General features: G+C 40.2%; 1 pseudogene; it reads left to right on the top strand.

Annotated features, from left to right (window-relative positions):
- The first annotated feature begins 13,960 nt into the window (after nt 1–13,960).
- On the top strand, nt 13,961–14,455 carry LOC122110718 (annotated as a pseudogene).
- The last annotated feature ends 3,106 nt before the right edge of the window (nt 14,456–17,561 follow it).

The following is a 17,561-nucleotide window of genomic DNA, read 5'->3' on the forward strand; positions in this document are numbered from 1 at the left end:
CTGCTTAACTACAGGTAGAAAACTAAAGCTAGATCCTTATATATCACCCTGCACCAGAATCAACTCCAAATGGATCAAAGACCTCCAAATCAAAGCAGACACTCTGAAAACATTACAGGATGGAATAGGAGAAACCCTGGGTCTCCTTGGCTCAGGCCGAAATTTTCTGAATAGAGACCCGGAAACACAACAAATCAAAGAAAGGTTTCACAAATGGGATTGCATAAGGTTGCAGAGGTTCTGCAGGGCAAATGACATAGCTAGCAAGATCAATAGAAAGCCCACGGATTGGGAGAAGATCTTTACTAGCCATACAACGGACAAGGGTCTCATATCTAAAATATACTTGGAACTCAAAAAATTAAACCACCCAACAACAAATCCTCAAAGAAACAACTGCCCAATAAATAAGTGGGCGAAAGACTTAAAGAGAAGATTCTCTGAAGAAGAAAGAAGGATGGCCAATAGACACATGAAGAAATGTTCAACATCCCTAGCCATAAAAGAAATGCAAATCAAAACAACATTGAGATATCACCTCACTCCAGTTAGAACAGCAAAAATCAAGAACTCTAACAACAACAGATGCTGGAGAGGATGTGGACAGAAAGGAACCTTACTTCATTGTTGGTGGGAATGTAAACTTGTTCAACCACTTTGGAAAGCAGTATGGAGGTTCCTCAAAAGACTTCACATAGAACTCCCCTATGACCCAGCAATCCCACTTTTGGGCATTTACCCTAATCTTTACAAAAAAGACCACACTAAAGCTACCAGCACAACTATGTTTATTGCAGCATTATTTACCATAGCTAAGATATGGAACCTCAGTAGATGAATGGATCAAGAAAATGTGGTATATATACACAATGGAATTCTATGCCTCCATCAGAAAGAATGACATTTCTCCATTTGTTAGGAAATGGAAAGGCATGGAAAAAATTATATTAAGTGAAGTAAGCCAGGCCCAAAGAAACATAGGTCCCATGGTTTCCCTTATTTGCAATATCTAGTATAGGTATGAGTCAAGCAGAAAAAGTCAGAGAATGTGATGTTAGGAAAACAAAACCTCAAATATGTATTTTAATGTTTTTGTTTCTTTCATGCATGTGTTTCTAACGCATTTATAAGATTATTTCTTTGTTGCTTTGTATGTCCCTCCCCCACAGTGTAACCCCCGCTTTCACTATATTTGATGTCAGTATAACATGTGGAGGAGACGGGGACAAACAAGTCGTTTAAGGATTCAGGTGGACCTGTTGTAACAATGAGAAGTATAAAATGTCATGTCAAAACCAGCTTTACAATGTCGGTGTTGGGGGAGAGGGGGGGATGATTGGGTGGGGGGGGAGGGGGGAGGCTGGGAAGGGAGGTGAAGGGTAAACAAAGGAGGAGGCTGCAATGCTTGGTAAGAAATGTATGCATTATCCTGCCCATGAAATTGTAACCCCTCTGTACAGTATGTTCTCAAATAAAATAAAATTAAATTAAAAAGAAAAAACCTCTTAGACTTAAATTCCTTAATAGCAGTACTACCTCTTTATATCTACATAATTTTTGAAGTATTTTTATTTTTAAGTTTTTCCACCTCTCCTTTATATCCCTCCCCTTCTCTCATTGTATTCACTTTCTTTACTGAATGGTTTGTTTTCCAATCTGTGTAATATTTTTAATTTTTACCTTTCTATTTTTTCTGGTCTCTTTTTGTTCCCTTTCTCTTTCTTCTTTTTTTCTCTCTCTCTACTTTCATCCTATCCAACCTATTTCCTGCTTTGAGATTAGGACTTAGTTAAGTTAACACTCCCTGTGCCTTCACACATCACTCTATTCCTATTTTTACCCACAACTCTTCCTAAACCTAATAACTTCTGGTTTACCAAATTCTTCTTTGGAGTTCATAGCCTATTAATAGAATGTTGTTTGATGTTGAATAGATGTATCTGTTGAACTAGATTGTATCTACAGACTATTAACTGTGCAAATACACACTTTGGTTGATGCTTGCCTAAAGTTAGTGTTCTAGCACAAAACTGGTGTTATTTTCATCCCAAATGGGCAGAGTAAGCCGGAAAAACACAAAAAAAATGGCAAGTCCCGGTATCTCAACTCCCACTCATGATAATCAGGGGACAGAACAGATAACAAATAATCCAGAGGAGAGTTCCCAAATAGCTCTACAAACACTGCTGGCAAACATGATAAATGAAAAGATTGAAAACATACAAAGGACTCTGTATGAGCTTGATAAGGAGAGAGAGGAGGCAATCCAAAGGTTTATACAGGAATATCATGAGCATGAGGAAGCTACTCAAAAACTGATACAGGATTTGCATGAGCAGCTTGAGAATACTCAAAGAGAAAGGCAGGAATGGCGAGAGCAGGCTGAGAACACTCAAAGAGAACTACAAGAATGAACGTGAGGAAGCTAGGCAAAGAGCAATACAGAAATTGAGAGAGCAGCATGAGAATACACAAAGATCACTAAAGGCATTCATGGAATCCATTAACAAAGATCTGAAGGAAATCAGGACGATCACAAAGGGAATGCTGAGTGGAACCCAACAGAAGGAATGGGAGTCCAAGGAAACCATAACCAATCAACTAAGTGATTTGAGAATAAACACTGAACACCAAATTAAGGAAGTTAAGAAGTTCATACAAGATCTAAAACAAAGCTTCAACAAAGAATTTGAAGCCATCAAAGCTGACCAACTAGAAGGAAAAGAAATAAAAAACAAAGTAGAAAGTCTTGACAGCAGGTTAGACCATGCAGAAGATCGAATCTCAGGGATTGAAGACAGCCTAGATATTACAGAGAAAGAACATACAACCATCCAAGACAAGTCCAAGAAATATGATAGATCTATCCAACACTTGGAAGACACCATCAGAAGGCCTAATCTAAGGATAATGGGTGTAGAGGAGCACCAAGAAACAGAAGTTAATGGTCTAGGAAATTTGTTTAACAGGATCCTAGCAGAGAACTTCCCAAACATGCAAAAAGATAGGCCTATTCAGATACAAGAAGCTTTTAGAACTCCAAATAGACCAGACCAGAATAGGACATCCCACGGTCACATTATAATCCACACAGGATCAACTCAGACCAAGGAAAAGATCCTTAAAGCTGTCAAGGAGAAAAGGGTAATCACCTGCAAAGGGAAACCAATTAGAATCACCTCAGATTTCTCAGCAGAGACAATCAAAGCAAGAAGAGCCTGGAATGATGTATGCCATGCCCTAAAAACAAACAACTATCAACCAAGAATACTGTACCCAGTTAAACTCTCCTTCATAACTGAAGGTCAAATAAAAACCTTCCATAGCAAAGAAAAACTGAAACAATACATCTCCACCAAACCAGCCTACAAAAGATTCTTAAAGATGTCCTACACATAGAAAACCAACAAGACCGCAATAAAGGCCAAGAAACTGCACCCAAACTGAGAATCCAAGAACCATAGGAAGAACCCAGTTTTTGCAGCCCCCAAGAAGGTGGATAACATGGCAGGAACTCACAAATACCTCTCAGTCCTATCTCTTAACATTAATGGAATTAACTCTCCAATTAAGGGACATAGACTGTCTAGTTGGATTAAAAAAAAGATCCTTCTATCTGCTGCCTTCAGAAGTCACATCTTGCCCGTAAAAACAAAAACATTTTCAATGTGAAAAGCTGGAGCAAAATCAACCAAGCAAACGGTTCTCATAAACAGCCGGGAGTTGCAATCCTAATACCAGATAAAATAGACTTCAAATTAAAATTTGTGAGAAGAGATAAAGAAGGTCGCTACATACTAATTAAGGTATCTCTCCTTCAGGAGAGATCCTATCTATTCGCCAAACAATGGAGCACCCAAATTTATCCAAGAAAAACTACTTTCCCTCAAATCCCACATAGATCCAAAGACATTAATTGTTGGGGATTTTAACACACCACTCTCCCCACTAGATAGATCAAATCGGCAAAAACTCAACAGAGAAATCGCAGATCTAAACAGCTGCATAGATCAACTAGACTTAACAGAGATCTACCCAACATTTCACCCAGCAGCATCAGAATACACGTTTTTCTCAGCAGCACATGGAACATTTTCTAAAATAGACCACATTTTAGACCACAAAGCAAACGTCTAAATTCAGAAACATTGAAGTTATACCTTGCATCCTCTCTGACCACAAGGGAATAAAATTAGAACTCAACACCAAAAGCCACCAAAGAAAGTCCCATATCACATGGAGGTTGAACAACACACTGCTGAATCACGAGTAGGTCATGGAAGAGATTAGAAAGGAAATTCAAATGTTCATGCTATTCAACCAAAATGAACACACAAATTAAAAGCTCCTCTGGGACACAGCAAAGGCAGTACTCAGAGGCAAGTTTATAGCTCTGAGCTCCTACATCAACAAATTGGAGAGATCTGAAACGAACAATTTAATGACACATCTAAACCTCCTTGAAAAAGAGCAGCAAGATAAACCCCAATCCAGTAGACGGAAAGAAATAATCAAAATTAAATCAGAATTAAATGAATTAGAATCCAAAAAAACTATAGAAAGAATCAACGAAACAAAGAGTTGGTTCTTCGAAAAACTTAATAAAATTGACAGACCCTTAGCAAATTTTATCACAAAAAGAAGAGAACACACCCAAATTAATAAACTCAGAGATGAGAATGGAAACATCACCGCGGAAAAAACCAAGATTCAGAACATTATAAGGGAATACTTCTCAAAACTTTATGCTAATAAGTTTGAGAACTTGACAGAAATGGACCTTCTCCTAGCAAATATTGACATGCCAAAACTAAACCAAGATGAGTTGAACTATCTCAACAGGCCCATATCAAGCATTAAAATAGAAACAGCAATAAGAGACCTCCAAGCTAAGAAAAGTCCAGGACCAGATGGTTTTACAGTGGAATTCTACAAGGCCTTCAAAGCAGAGCTCACACCAATACTCCTATAACTCTTCAATGAAATTGAAAGAGAAAGCTCACTACCGAACACATTCTATGAAGCCATCATAACCCTCATCCCAAAACCAGGCAGGGACTCATCAAAGAAAGAGAACTATGGACGCATTTCTTTGATAAACATTGATGCAAAACTTCTCAACAAAATTTTGGCCAATCGACTTCAACAATTCATCCAAAAAATCATACACCACGATCAAACAGGATTCATTCAGGGATGCAAAGCTGGTTCAATATATGCAAATCAATTAATATTATTCATCACATCAACAGCAGCAAGAATAAGAACCACATGGTTATCTTAATAGATGCAGAAAAAGCATTCGACAAGATCCAACACCCCTTTATGATGAAGGTTTTGGAAAAATTAGGAATCCATGGAACATTCCTCAATACAATAAAGGCTGTATATGACAAACCTACAGCCAGCATTATACTCAATGGTAAAAAAATTAGCCATATCCTCTTAACTCAGGAACAAGACAAGGATGCCCACTCTCTCCACTTCTCTTCAATCTAGTATTAGAATGCCTAGCTACAGCAATAAGACAAGATGCAGACATAAAGGGGATCCAAATAGGGAAAGAAGAAATAAAACTCTCCCTCTTTGCAGATGACATGATCTTGTATTTAAAGAATCCCATAGACTCCACTCCCAAATTACTCAAGCTGATTCAAAACTTTGGCAAAGTAGCAGGTTATAAAATTAACCCCCAAAAATCAATGGCTTTTCTGTATGCCAACAATGAGAAAAGTGTGGCTGAAATTAGGAAAGCAACTCCATTTGTAATAGCCCCACAAAAAATAAAATACCTAGGAATCAACTTAACTAAAGAAGTGAAGGACCTCTATGATGAAAACTTTAAAATCTTGAAAAAGGAAATCAACACAGAACTTAAAAAATGGCAAAACCTCCCATGCTCCTGGATTGGAAAGATTAACATCGTGAAAATGGCAATACTTCCCAAGGCTATCTACAAATTCAACGCAATACCTATCAAAATTCCACCCTCATTCTTCAAGGAAATAGAAGAGGCAATCCAAAAATTCATATGGAACAATAAAAGACCCCGAATAGCAAAAACGCTCCTGAATGGAAAGAACACTGCTGGAAGAATATCAATACCAAACTTCAAACTCTACTATAAAGCCATAGTAATCAAAACAGCTTGGTATTGGCATAAGAACAGACCTCAGGACCAATGGAATAGAATTGAAAACCCAGAAATGAACCCACAGACCTATAGCCATCTAATCTTCGATAAGGGAGCTAAAACAATAGAATGGAAGAAAGACAACCTCTTCAGTAAATGGTGCTGGCAAAATTGGTTAACTACATGTAGAAAACTTAAGCTAGATCCTTATATATCACCCTGCACCAGAATCAACTCCAAATGGATCAAAGACCTTGAACTCAAAGCAGACACTCTGAAAACATTACAGGATGGAATAGGAGAAACCCTGGGTCTCCTCGGCCCAGGCCGAAATTTTCTGAATAGAGACCCGGAAACACAACAAATCAAAGAAAGGTTGGACAAATGGGATTGCATAAAGTTGCAGAGCTTCTGCAGGGCAAATGACATAGCTAGCAAGATCAATAGAAAGCCCACGGATTGGGAGAAGATCTTTACTAGCCATACAACGGACAAGGGTCTCATATCTAAAATATACTTGGAACTCAAAAAATTAAACCACCCAACAACAAATCCTCAAAGAAACAACAGCCCAATAAGTAAGTGGGCGAAAGACTTAAAGAGAAGCTTCTCTGAAGAAGAAAGAAGGATGGCCAATAGACACATGAAGAAATGTTCAACATCCCTAGCCATAAAAGAAATGCAAATCAAAACAACATTGAGATATCACCTCACTCCAGTTAGAACAGCAAAAATCAAGAACTCTAACAACAACAGATGCTGGAGGGGATGTGGACAGAAAAGAACCTTACTTCATTGTTGGTGGGAATGTAAACTTGTTCAACCACTTTGGAAAGCAGTATGGAGGTTCCTCAAAAGACTCCACATAGAGCTCCCCAACGACCCAGCAATCCCACTTTTGGGCATTTACCCAAATGATCACAAACAAGGCCACACTAAAGCTACCAGCACAACTATGTTTATTGCAGCATTATTTACCATAGCTAAGACATGGAACCAACCCAGATGCCCCTCAGTAGATGAATGGATCAAGAAGATGTGGTATATATACACAATGGAATTCTATGCCTCCATCAGAAAGAATGACATTTCCCCATTTGTTAGGAAATGGAAAGGCTTGGAAAAAATTATATTAAGTGAAGTAAGCCAGGCCCAAAGAAACATAGGTCCCATGGTTTCCCTTATTTGCAATATCTAGTATAGGTATGAGTCAAGCGGAAAAAGTCAGAGAATGTGATGTTAGGAAAACAAAACCTCAAATATGTATTTTAATGTTTTTGTTTCTTTCATGCATGTGTTTCTAACGCATTTATAAGATTATTTCTTTGTTGCTTTGTATGTCCCTCCCCCACAGTGTAACCCCCGCTTTCACTATATTTGATGTCAGTATAACATGTGGAGGAGATGGGGACAAACAAGTCGTTTAAGGATTCAGGTGGACCTGTTGCAACAATGAGAAGTACAAAATGTCATGTCAAAACCAGCTTTACAATGTTGGTGGGGGGGGGGAGGGGGGGTATGATTGGTTGGGAGAGGGGGGAGGCTGGGAAGGGAGGTGAAGGGTAAACAAAGGAGGAGGCTGCAATGCTTGGTAAGAAATGTATGCATTATCCTGCCCATGTAATTGTAACCCCTCTGTACAGTATGTTCTCAAATAAAATAAAATAAAATTTAAAAAAAAAAAAAAAAAGAGAAACTTCTCTGAAGAAGAAAGAAGGATGGCCAATAGACACATGAAGAAATGTTCAACATCCCTAGCCATAAAAGAAATGCAAATCAAAACAACATTGAGATATCACCTCACTCCAGTTAGAACGGCACAAATCAAGAACTCTAACAACAACAGATGCTGGAGAGGATGTGGACAGAAAGGAACCTTACTTCATTGTTGGTGGGAATGTAAACTTGTTCAACCACTTTGGAAAGCAGTATGGAGGTTCCTCAAAAGACTCCACATAGAGCTCCCCTATGACGCAGCAATCCCACTTTTGGGCATTTACCCTAATGTTCACAAACAAGACCACACTAAAGCTACCAGCACAACTATGTTTATTGCAGCATTATTTACCATAGCTAAGATATGGAACCAACCCAGATGCCCCTCAGTAGATGAATGGATCAAGAAAATGTGGTATATATACACAATGGAATTCTATGCCTCCATCAGAAAGAATGACATTGCCCCATTTGTTAGGAAATGGAAAAACTTGGAAAAAATTATATTAAGTGAAGTAAGCCAGGCCCAAAGAAACGTAGGTCCCACGGTTTCCCTTATTTGTAATATCTAGTATATGTATGAGTCAAGAGGAAAATGTCAGATAATGTGATGTCAGGAAAATGAACCCTTAGATGTGTATTTTAATGTTTTTTCTTTCATGCATGTGTTTCTAACACATTTATAAGATTATCTCTTTGTTGCTTTGTATGTCCCTCCCCCACAGTATAACCCTTGCTTTCACTATATTTGATGTCAGTATAACTTGTGGAGGAGATGGGGAAAAACCAGTTGTTTAAGGATACAGGTGGACCTGTTGCAACAATGAGAAGTACAAGTTGTCATGTCCAAAACGAACTTTACAACGTTGGTGCGGGGGGGGGGGGGTTGGGGGTGAGGAAGGAGAAGGATTGGGATTAGGGGGGAAGGGGGAGGCTGGGAAGGGATGTGAAGGGTAAACAAAGGAGGAGGCTGCAATGCTTGGTAAGAAATGTACACATTATCCTGCCCATGTAACTGTAACTCCTCTGTACAGTATGTTCACAAATAAAATTAAATTAAATTAAAAAAAAAAAAAAAAAGAATCTCATAGACTCCACTCCCAAATTACTCAAGCTGAATCAAAACTTTGGCAAAGTAGCAGGGTATAAAATTAACCCCCAAAAATCAATGGCTTTTCTGTATGCCAACAATGAGAAAAGTGTGGCTGAAATTAGGAAAGCAACTCCATTTGTAATAGCCCCACAAAAAATAAAATACCTAGGAATTAACTTAACCAAAGAAGTGAAGGACCTCTATGATGAAAACCTTAAAATCTTGAAAAAGTAAATCAACACAGAACTTAAAAAATGGCAAGACCTCCCATGCTCCTGGATTGGAAAGATCAACATCGTGAAAATGGCAATACTTCCCAAGGCTATCTACAAATTCAACGCAATACCTATCAAAATTCCACCCTCATTCTTCAAGGAAATAGAAGAGGCAATCCAAAAATTCATATGGAACAATAAAAGACCCCGAATAGCAAAAACGCTCCTCAACGGAAAGAACACTGCTGGAGAAATATCAATACCAAATTTCAAACTCTACTATAAAGCCATAGTAATCAAAACAGCTTTGTATTGGCACAAGAACAGACCTCAGGACCAATGGAATAGAATTGAAAACCCAGAAATGAACCTACAGACCTATAGCCATCTAATCTTCGATAAGGGAGTTAAAACAATAGAATGGAAGAAAGACAGCCTCTTCAGTAAATGGTGCTGGCAAAATTGGTTAACTACATGTAGAAAACTAAAGCTAGATTCTTATATATCACCCTGCACCAGAATCAACTCCAAATGGATCAAAGACCTTGAACTCAAAGCAGACACTCTGAAAACATTACAGGATGGAATAGGAGAAACCCTGGGTCTCCTCGGCCCAGGCCGAAATTTTCTGAATAGAGACCCGGAAACACAACAAATCAAAGAAAGGTTGGACAAATGGGATTGCATAAAGTTGCAGAGCTTCTGCAGGGCAAATGACATAGCTAGCAAGATCAATAGAAAGCCCACGGATTGGGAGAAGATTTTACTAGCCATACTACGGACAAGGGTCTCATATCTAAAATATACTTGGAACTCAAAAAATTAAACCACCCAACAACAAATCCTCAAATAAACAACTGCCCAATAAATAAGTGGGCTAAAGACTTAAAGAGAAACTTCTCTGAAGAAGAAAGAAGGATGGCCAATAGACACATGAAGAAATGTTCAACATCCCTAGCCATAAAAGAAATTCAAATCAAAACAACATTGAGATATCACCTCACTCCAGTTAGAACGGCAAAAATCAAGAACTCTAACAACAACAGATGCTGGAGGGGATGTGGACAGAAAGGAACCTTACTTCATTGTTGGTGGGAATGTAAACTTGTTCAACCACTTTGGAAAGCAGTATGGAGGTTCCTCAAAAGACTCCACATAGAGCTCCCCAATGACCCAGCAATCCCACTTTTGGGCATTTACCCAAATGTTTACAAACAAGACCACACTAAAGCTACCAGCACAACTATGTTTATTGCAGCATTATTTACCATAGCTAAGATATGGAACCAACCCAGATGCCCCTCAATAGATGAATGGATCAAGAAAATGTGGTATATATACACAATGGAATTCTATGCCTCCATCAGAAAGAATGACATTGCCCCATTTGTTAGGAAATGGAAAAACTTGGAAAAAATTATATTAAGTGAAGTAAGCCAGGCCCAAACAAATATAGGTCCCATGGTTTCCCTATTTGCAATATCTAGTAGATGTATGAGTCAAGCGGAAATCGTCAGATAATGTGATGTCAGGAAAATGAACCCTTAGATATGTATTTTAATTTTTTTTTCTTTCATGCATGTGTTTCTAACGCATTTATAAGATTATCTCTTTGTTGCTTTGTATGTCCCTCCCCCACAGTATACCCCCTGCTTTCACTATATTTGATGGGGAGATGGGGAAAAACCAGTTGTTTAAGGATACAGGTGGACCTGTTGCAACAATGAGAGTACAAGTTGTCATGTCCAAAACGAGCTTTACAACGTTGGTGCGGGGAGGTGGGGGAAATGGGGGGGAAGGAGAAGGATTGGGATTGGGGGGGAGGGGGGAGGCTGGGAAGGGATGTGAAGGGTAAACAAAGGAGGAGGCTGCAATGCTTGGTAAGAAATGTACGCATTATCCTGCCCATGTAATTGTAACCCCTCTGTACAGTATGTTCACAAATATAAAAATAAATAAATAAACACAAGACTTGTGGATAAGGGTGATGATGAGAGAACAAACAATAGGATACTATTGCTACAAAAACAAAAGTCAAGTAGGCTGATGCACACCTGTAATCCCAGTACTCCGCAGACTGATGTGGAAGAATCGTGACTTCAAACCAGCCTGGTGTACATAGTAAGATCTTTTCTCAAAATAGCAATGACCACATAGGGGCATCCACAGCCGTGCTGTGGGTAACACCATGGGTGAACAGGAACCCGAGACTGTACAGGTGGGTCTGGTGCACAGTTTCTGGCTCATTAACTCCCTCCGGAATGCAGGCCATAGAACCTGAGCTTTGTTTCAGAAGAGGGCCATGATAACAACTGGACCCAGCGTTTCCATCTCAGAGCCATCGCAGCAGAATCCTGACCAGTGTCTGATGGCACATCCCAAGACCCATTACGGCATGGGTCCAGCCCCATGTGCCAACAGGAGGGACAAAGGGTGCAGGCGGAGGCACTGCTAGGCCCCCAGCCTGGCCCTGTCAGCACCCTGTCTCACCCTTTCTGCTTGATCACACTTTGACACAGTCTTCCCCATCCAATGAAGCCTGTAAAACAACAACAACAAAAAAAGAACAAAAGGAGAGGGTTTGGAGAGCTTCCAGATAGCTGAAGATGTGAGGGTTCGTGGAGCATAGGGGGTGTAGACAAGGCTCTCGGCTCCTGGGGCCTTGCCATACAAATCTTTTCAGTAGCATCCTTTATGGTGAACCCGTGAGGATTTGTCCCTGGTCCTGATTCCTTTGAGCTGATCAGCCCCACGTGGTGGCAGAGTCAAAAACACAAGCAAGCAACCTGGGCTTTCACATCCACAGCAGGGGAAGTTAGGGTGAGAAGTGAACCGAATTAGAGGGGTCGGTCTGTGTCTGCTGTTGCATAAGGAAATGCTCAGGGCAGGAGGTATGACTCTGGTGGTAGATCACCAGCCAATGAACAAAAGCATCAGATACCCAGTTGAAATTCTAGTCTCAGATAAAAAAAAAAAAAAAAAGAAAGAAAGAAAAAAAAGGAAATGCTTGCTTGCTATTGGGGAGAAATGATCACACTTTTCAAAGTTTTTCTGTTGACTGTGGTGGAAATGTGGAGAAAAATCAGGGAATTTTGTTTGTCTTTACATATGGGCTGTAAACTAGTTCCCAATCTGGAGCCAGTGCTGGTGAACAGGAAAGTAGTGTCTGTGGGTGAGTGTTTCAACATCCCACGATGAGTTCACTTTGAATTGTGAGTGGGTCCTAGAGCCAACCACAGAGTCCTCCTAAGCACCCCAGCTGGAGAAGACTCAGTACACAGAGGGCACAGCCTGGGGAAAGAGACAGGGGGAGGCTGAGGATACATCCATAAGCCCAAGAAAATCAAGAACTATAACTGGGCTTGAAGTGAGGAGAGGAGCTCAGAGTGGATCCCCATAAAATCTGTGAATGTAAGCCACTGTGTGAGGCTATTTGTGCGAGCAGTCCCAGAGAACAGGTGCATCAAATTCTTGTAGCATGTTCACACGAAGGGAGAAGCAGCACCGAGACCCTCCCTCCCTTGAAGAAACCAGGCTGGGACCAAGGGACACCCTCCTAGGCCAGCCTGCGTAGACAGGGTCCTAACCCCAAAGCTCCAATTGTGACCACTGCAGTGGACTGCAAACCCTCCCCTGTGTGCTTCTACTGCCTTGCTCCAGTGCACGGAGCACAATGACATCACGTGTGCTGAGTGCAGTGACATCACTGAGACCAGCTAACCCTGGTGGGCACAGAAGGTCCCCTCCCCCAGGGCATGGCAGATCAGCAAGCTGCATTGAGATGAAGAGTAGGCCCCACACCCCGAGAAGGCGAAGAGTGACTGAGAGCTTCCCTGCAGATGATCCTCTCATCAAGGCATTTAAGCATCTCTTTGGGATCACAATGGAACTGATGAACAGTTAGGTAAATAATGCAGTTGGGCTTAGTGATGTGCACCTGAAATGCCAGCACTGAGGAGGCTGAGGCTAGAGTATATACTAGGTTCAAGGCTAGCCTGGACTACAGAGTTGAGACCCTGTTTTCAAAAGCAAAATAGGAGCTGGGAAGGTGGCTCAGTGATAGACTGTTTGCCTTGCATGCAGGAGACCCTGGATTTGATTCCTCAGCACCACATAAGCAAAAAAGGCTGGAAGTGGCACTGTGGCTCAAATGGTAGAGCCCTAGCCTTGAGTTGAAGAGCTGAAGGACAGTGTCCAGGCCAAGTTCAAGCCCCATTACCAACCAAAAAAAAAAAAAAAAAAAGAATAGTAAATGAGGGGCTGGGAAGTTAGCTCAGTGGTAGACTGATCGCCTTGCATGCATGATGACCAGGGTTCAATTCCTCAGCATCACCTAAGCAGAAAAAGCCAAAAGTGGTGCTGTGGCTCACGTGGTAGAGTGTTAGCCTTGAGCTGAAGAGCTGAAGAACATCACCCTGGCCCAGAGTTTAGGCCCCACAACTGACAGAAAAAAAAAAAAACAATAGAAAATGAAATATTTAGGCATATTCTCAAGAATATGTAGGTCCTTGAATATCATATCTCCTGTGGCACTATTCACCACAGCCAAGAAACAATTCAGAAGCTCCATGGTGTCAGCAGAGAAATGAGTGACACTGAACATGGTCAAGTGAAGCAAAGTCAGCCAGGTTCAGAGCAGTGGTCACAGGCCCAACTGTGGATGATGCATAAAGAAGATGTAGCCTGGTCAGTCGGTGCTGGAGTCCCCGGCCGGAGTCGTGATCTCTGGATCCCACCCCTCCGGGTGCCTCTGAGGATCTTTCATCAGGGTTTTTCAGTCTGAGGCACAGTTCAGTGCCCAGGATGATGAATGCTGACATGGATGTTGATGCTGAAAATCAGATGGAACTGGAGGAAAAAACATGACATTAATCAAGTGTTGGAACTCCAACACAAACTTGAAGATCTCTCAGCAAGAATAGATGCAGCACAATGAGAAGTACAAGTTGTCATGTCGAAAACGAGCTTTATAACGTTGGTGCGAGGGGAGGGGAGGAGGGAGGATTGGGTGGGGGGGTAAGATGGAGGCTGGGAAGGGATGTGAAGGGTAAACAAAGGAGGAGGCTGCAATGATTGATAAAAAATGTATGCATTATCCAGCCCATGTAATGGTAACCCCTCTGAACAGTATGTTCACAAAAAAAAATTAAATTAAATTTAAAAAAAAGAATAGATGCAGTTAAGGAAGAAAACCTGAAGCTAAAATCAGAAAACCAAGTTCTTGGACAATATATAGAAAACCTCATGTCTCCTTCCAGTGTTTTCCAAAAAACTGATGCAGAAAGCAAAAGAAAGTAAGGGATTGAGTTCCCTTCTCATTTACAAAATTACTGCTTCTTTCTCTCCCTTTCCTTCTCTCTGTCCCTTCCCCCTTCCTCCCTCTAATCTCCCTTTAAAACATGGGTAGATTCCAAACGTTAAAGTACCTTTGTTTGTGGCTTCATTCAAAGTTTATGAAAATAATTTCAAATCTAGGCAAAATTAACTATTTAACAGGAGACTTCCATGAGTCTGGGTATATGTTAGTCTAGGAAAATGTGCAGATGTATTGTATAGACTTTATCATTAGAATTGCATATATTTATGAAACTTGAAGATGAATGTTTTATTGAAATTGCTTTGATATATAGTCTTAACCTTTTACTACACGCTTACTTAGTAAGATATACAAGAAAATAACCATGTTGTGAAAATGTGACCAAAATCATCTACTGAATGCATAACTTTATGTATGTGCCTGTTCACCATTGTGTGCCTCTCCTCCATCTGTCTCATCCTCCCCATTTACTTTCTTTTTTATTTATTTATTTATTTATTTTTGTGAACATACTGTACAGATGGGTTACAATTACATGGGCAAGATAATGAGTACATTTCTTATCAAGCATTGCAGCCTCCTCCATTGTTTACCCTTCACATCCCTTCCCAGCCTCTCCCCACTCCCCCACCCAATTTTCCTCCCTCCCCACCCATCAAAGTTTTAAAGTTCGTTTTTTCACATGACAACTTGTACTTCTCATTGTTGCAACGGTTCCACCTGTATCCTTAAAAGTCTTGTTTTTTCCTATCTCCTCCACAAACTATAACGACATCAAATAGAGTGAAAGCAGGGGTTATACTGTGGGGGAGGGATATACAAAGCAACAAAGAAATAATCTTACAAATGCTTTAGAAACAAATGCATGAAAGAAAAAAACATTTAAATACATATCTAAGGGTTCATTTTCCAAACATCACATTATCTGACCTTTTCTGCTTGACTCATAAATAAATTAGATATTGCAAATAAGAGAAACCATGGGACCTATGATTCTTTGGGCAAATGGGGCAATGTCATTCTTTCTGATGGAGGCATAGAATTCCATTGTGTATATATACCACATTTTCTTGATCCATTCATCTACTGAGGGGCATCTGGGCTGCTTCCATATCTTAGCTATGGTAAATAATGCTGCAATAAACATAGTTGTGCTGGTAGGTTAGTGTGGTCTTGTTTGTAAACATTTGGGTAAATGCCCAAAAGTGGGATTGCTGAGTCATAGGGGCGCTCTATGTGAAGTCTTTTGAGGAACCTCCATACTGCTTTCCAAAGTGGTTGAACAAGTTTACACTCCAACAATGAAGTAAGGTTCCTTCTGTCCACATCCCCTCCAGGATCTGTTGTTGTTAGAGTTCTTGAACAAAGTCATTCTAACTGGGGTGAGGTGGTATCTCAATGTTGTTTTGATTTGCATTTCTTTTATGGCTAGGGAGGTTGAGCATTTCTTCATGTGTCTATTGGCCATCCTTCTTTCTTCTTCAGAGAAGTTTCTCTTTAAGTCTTTAGCCCACTTATTTATTGGGCAGCTGTTTCTTTGAGGATTTGTTGTTGGGGGATTTAATTTTTTGAGTTCCAAGTATATTTTAGATATGAGACCCTTGTCCGTTGCATGGCTAGTGAAGATCTTCTCCCAAAACATGGGCTTTCTATTGATCTGGGTAGCTATGTCCTTTGCCATGCAGAAGCTCTGCAACTTCATGCAATCCCATTTGTCCAACCTTTCTTTGATTTGTTGTGTTTCCGGGTCTCTATTGAGAAAGTTTCAGCCTGCGCCAAGAAGACCGAGGGTTTCTCCTATTCCATCCTGTAATATTTTCAGGGTGTCTGCTTTGGCTCCGAGGTCTTTGATCCATTTGGAGTTGGTTCTGGTGCATGGTGATATATAAGGATCTAGCTTTAGTTTTCTTCAAGTAGTTAACCAATTTTGCCAGCACCATTTACTGAAGAGGCTGTCTTTCTTCCATTCTATTTTTTTAGCTCCCTTATTAAAGATTAGATGGCTACAGGTTTGTAGGTTCATTTCTGGGTTTTCAATTCTATTCCATTGGTCCTGAGGTCTGTTCTTGTGTGCCAGTACCAGGCTGTTTTGATTACTATGGCTTTATAGTAGAGTTTGAAATTTGGTATTGATATTCCTCCAGCAGTGTTCTTTCCATTGAGGAGCGTTTTTGTTATTCGGGGTCTTTTATTGTTCCATATGAATTTTTGGATTGCCTCTTCTATTTCTTTGAAGAATGAGGTTGGAATTTTGCTAGGTCTCGCATTGAATTTGTAGGTAACCTTGGGAAGTATTGCCATTTTCACAATGTTAATCTTTCCAATCCAGGAGCATGGGAGTCTTCCCGATTTTCTAAGTTCTGTTTTGATTTCCTTTTTCAAGTTTTTAAAATTTTCATCATAGAGGTCCTTCACTTCTTTGGTTAAGTTAATTCCTAGGTATTTTATTTTTTGTGGGGCTATTACAAATGGAGTTGCTTTCCTAATTTCAGCCACACTTTTCTCATTGTTGGCATACAGAAAAGCCATTGCTTTTGGGGGGTTAATTTCATACCCTGCTACTTTGCCAAAGTTTTGTATCAGCTTGAGTAATTTGGCAGTGGGGTCTATGGGATTCTATAAATACAAGATCATGTCATCTGCAAATAAGGAGAGTTTTATTTCTTCTTTCCCTGTTTGGATCCCCCTTATGCCTGCATCTTGTCTTATTGCTGTAGCTAGGCATTCTAACACTAGGTTGAAGAGAAGTGGAGAGAAAGGACATCCTTGTCTTGTTCCTGAGTTTAGAGGAAATGGCTTTAGTTTTTCATCATTAAGTATAATGCTGGCTGTAGGTTTGTCATATACAGCCTTCATTGTATTGAGGTATGTTCCATGGATTCCTAATTTTTCCAAAACCTTCATCATAAAGGGGTGTTGGATCTTGTCGAATGCTTTTTCTGCATCTATTGAGATAACCATGTGCTTCTTATCCTTGCTCCTGTTGATGTGATGAATAATGTTAATTGATTTGCGTATATTGAACCAGCTTTGCATCCCTGAAATGAATCCTGTTTGATCATGGTGTATGATTTTTTGGATGAATGT

This window comes from Dipodomys spectabilis, unplaced genomic scaffold (assembly GCF_019054845.1).
Source record: "Dipodomys spectabilis isolate Male_0828 unplaced genomic scaffold, ASM1905484v1 ptg000080l, whole genome shotgun sequence".
NCBI classification, from domain to species: Eukaryota; Metazoa; Chordata; class Mammalia; order Rodentia; family Heteromyidae; genus Dipodomys; species Dipodomys spectabilis.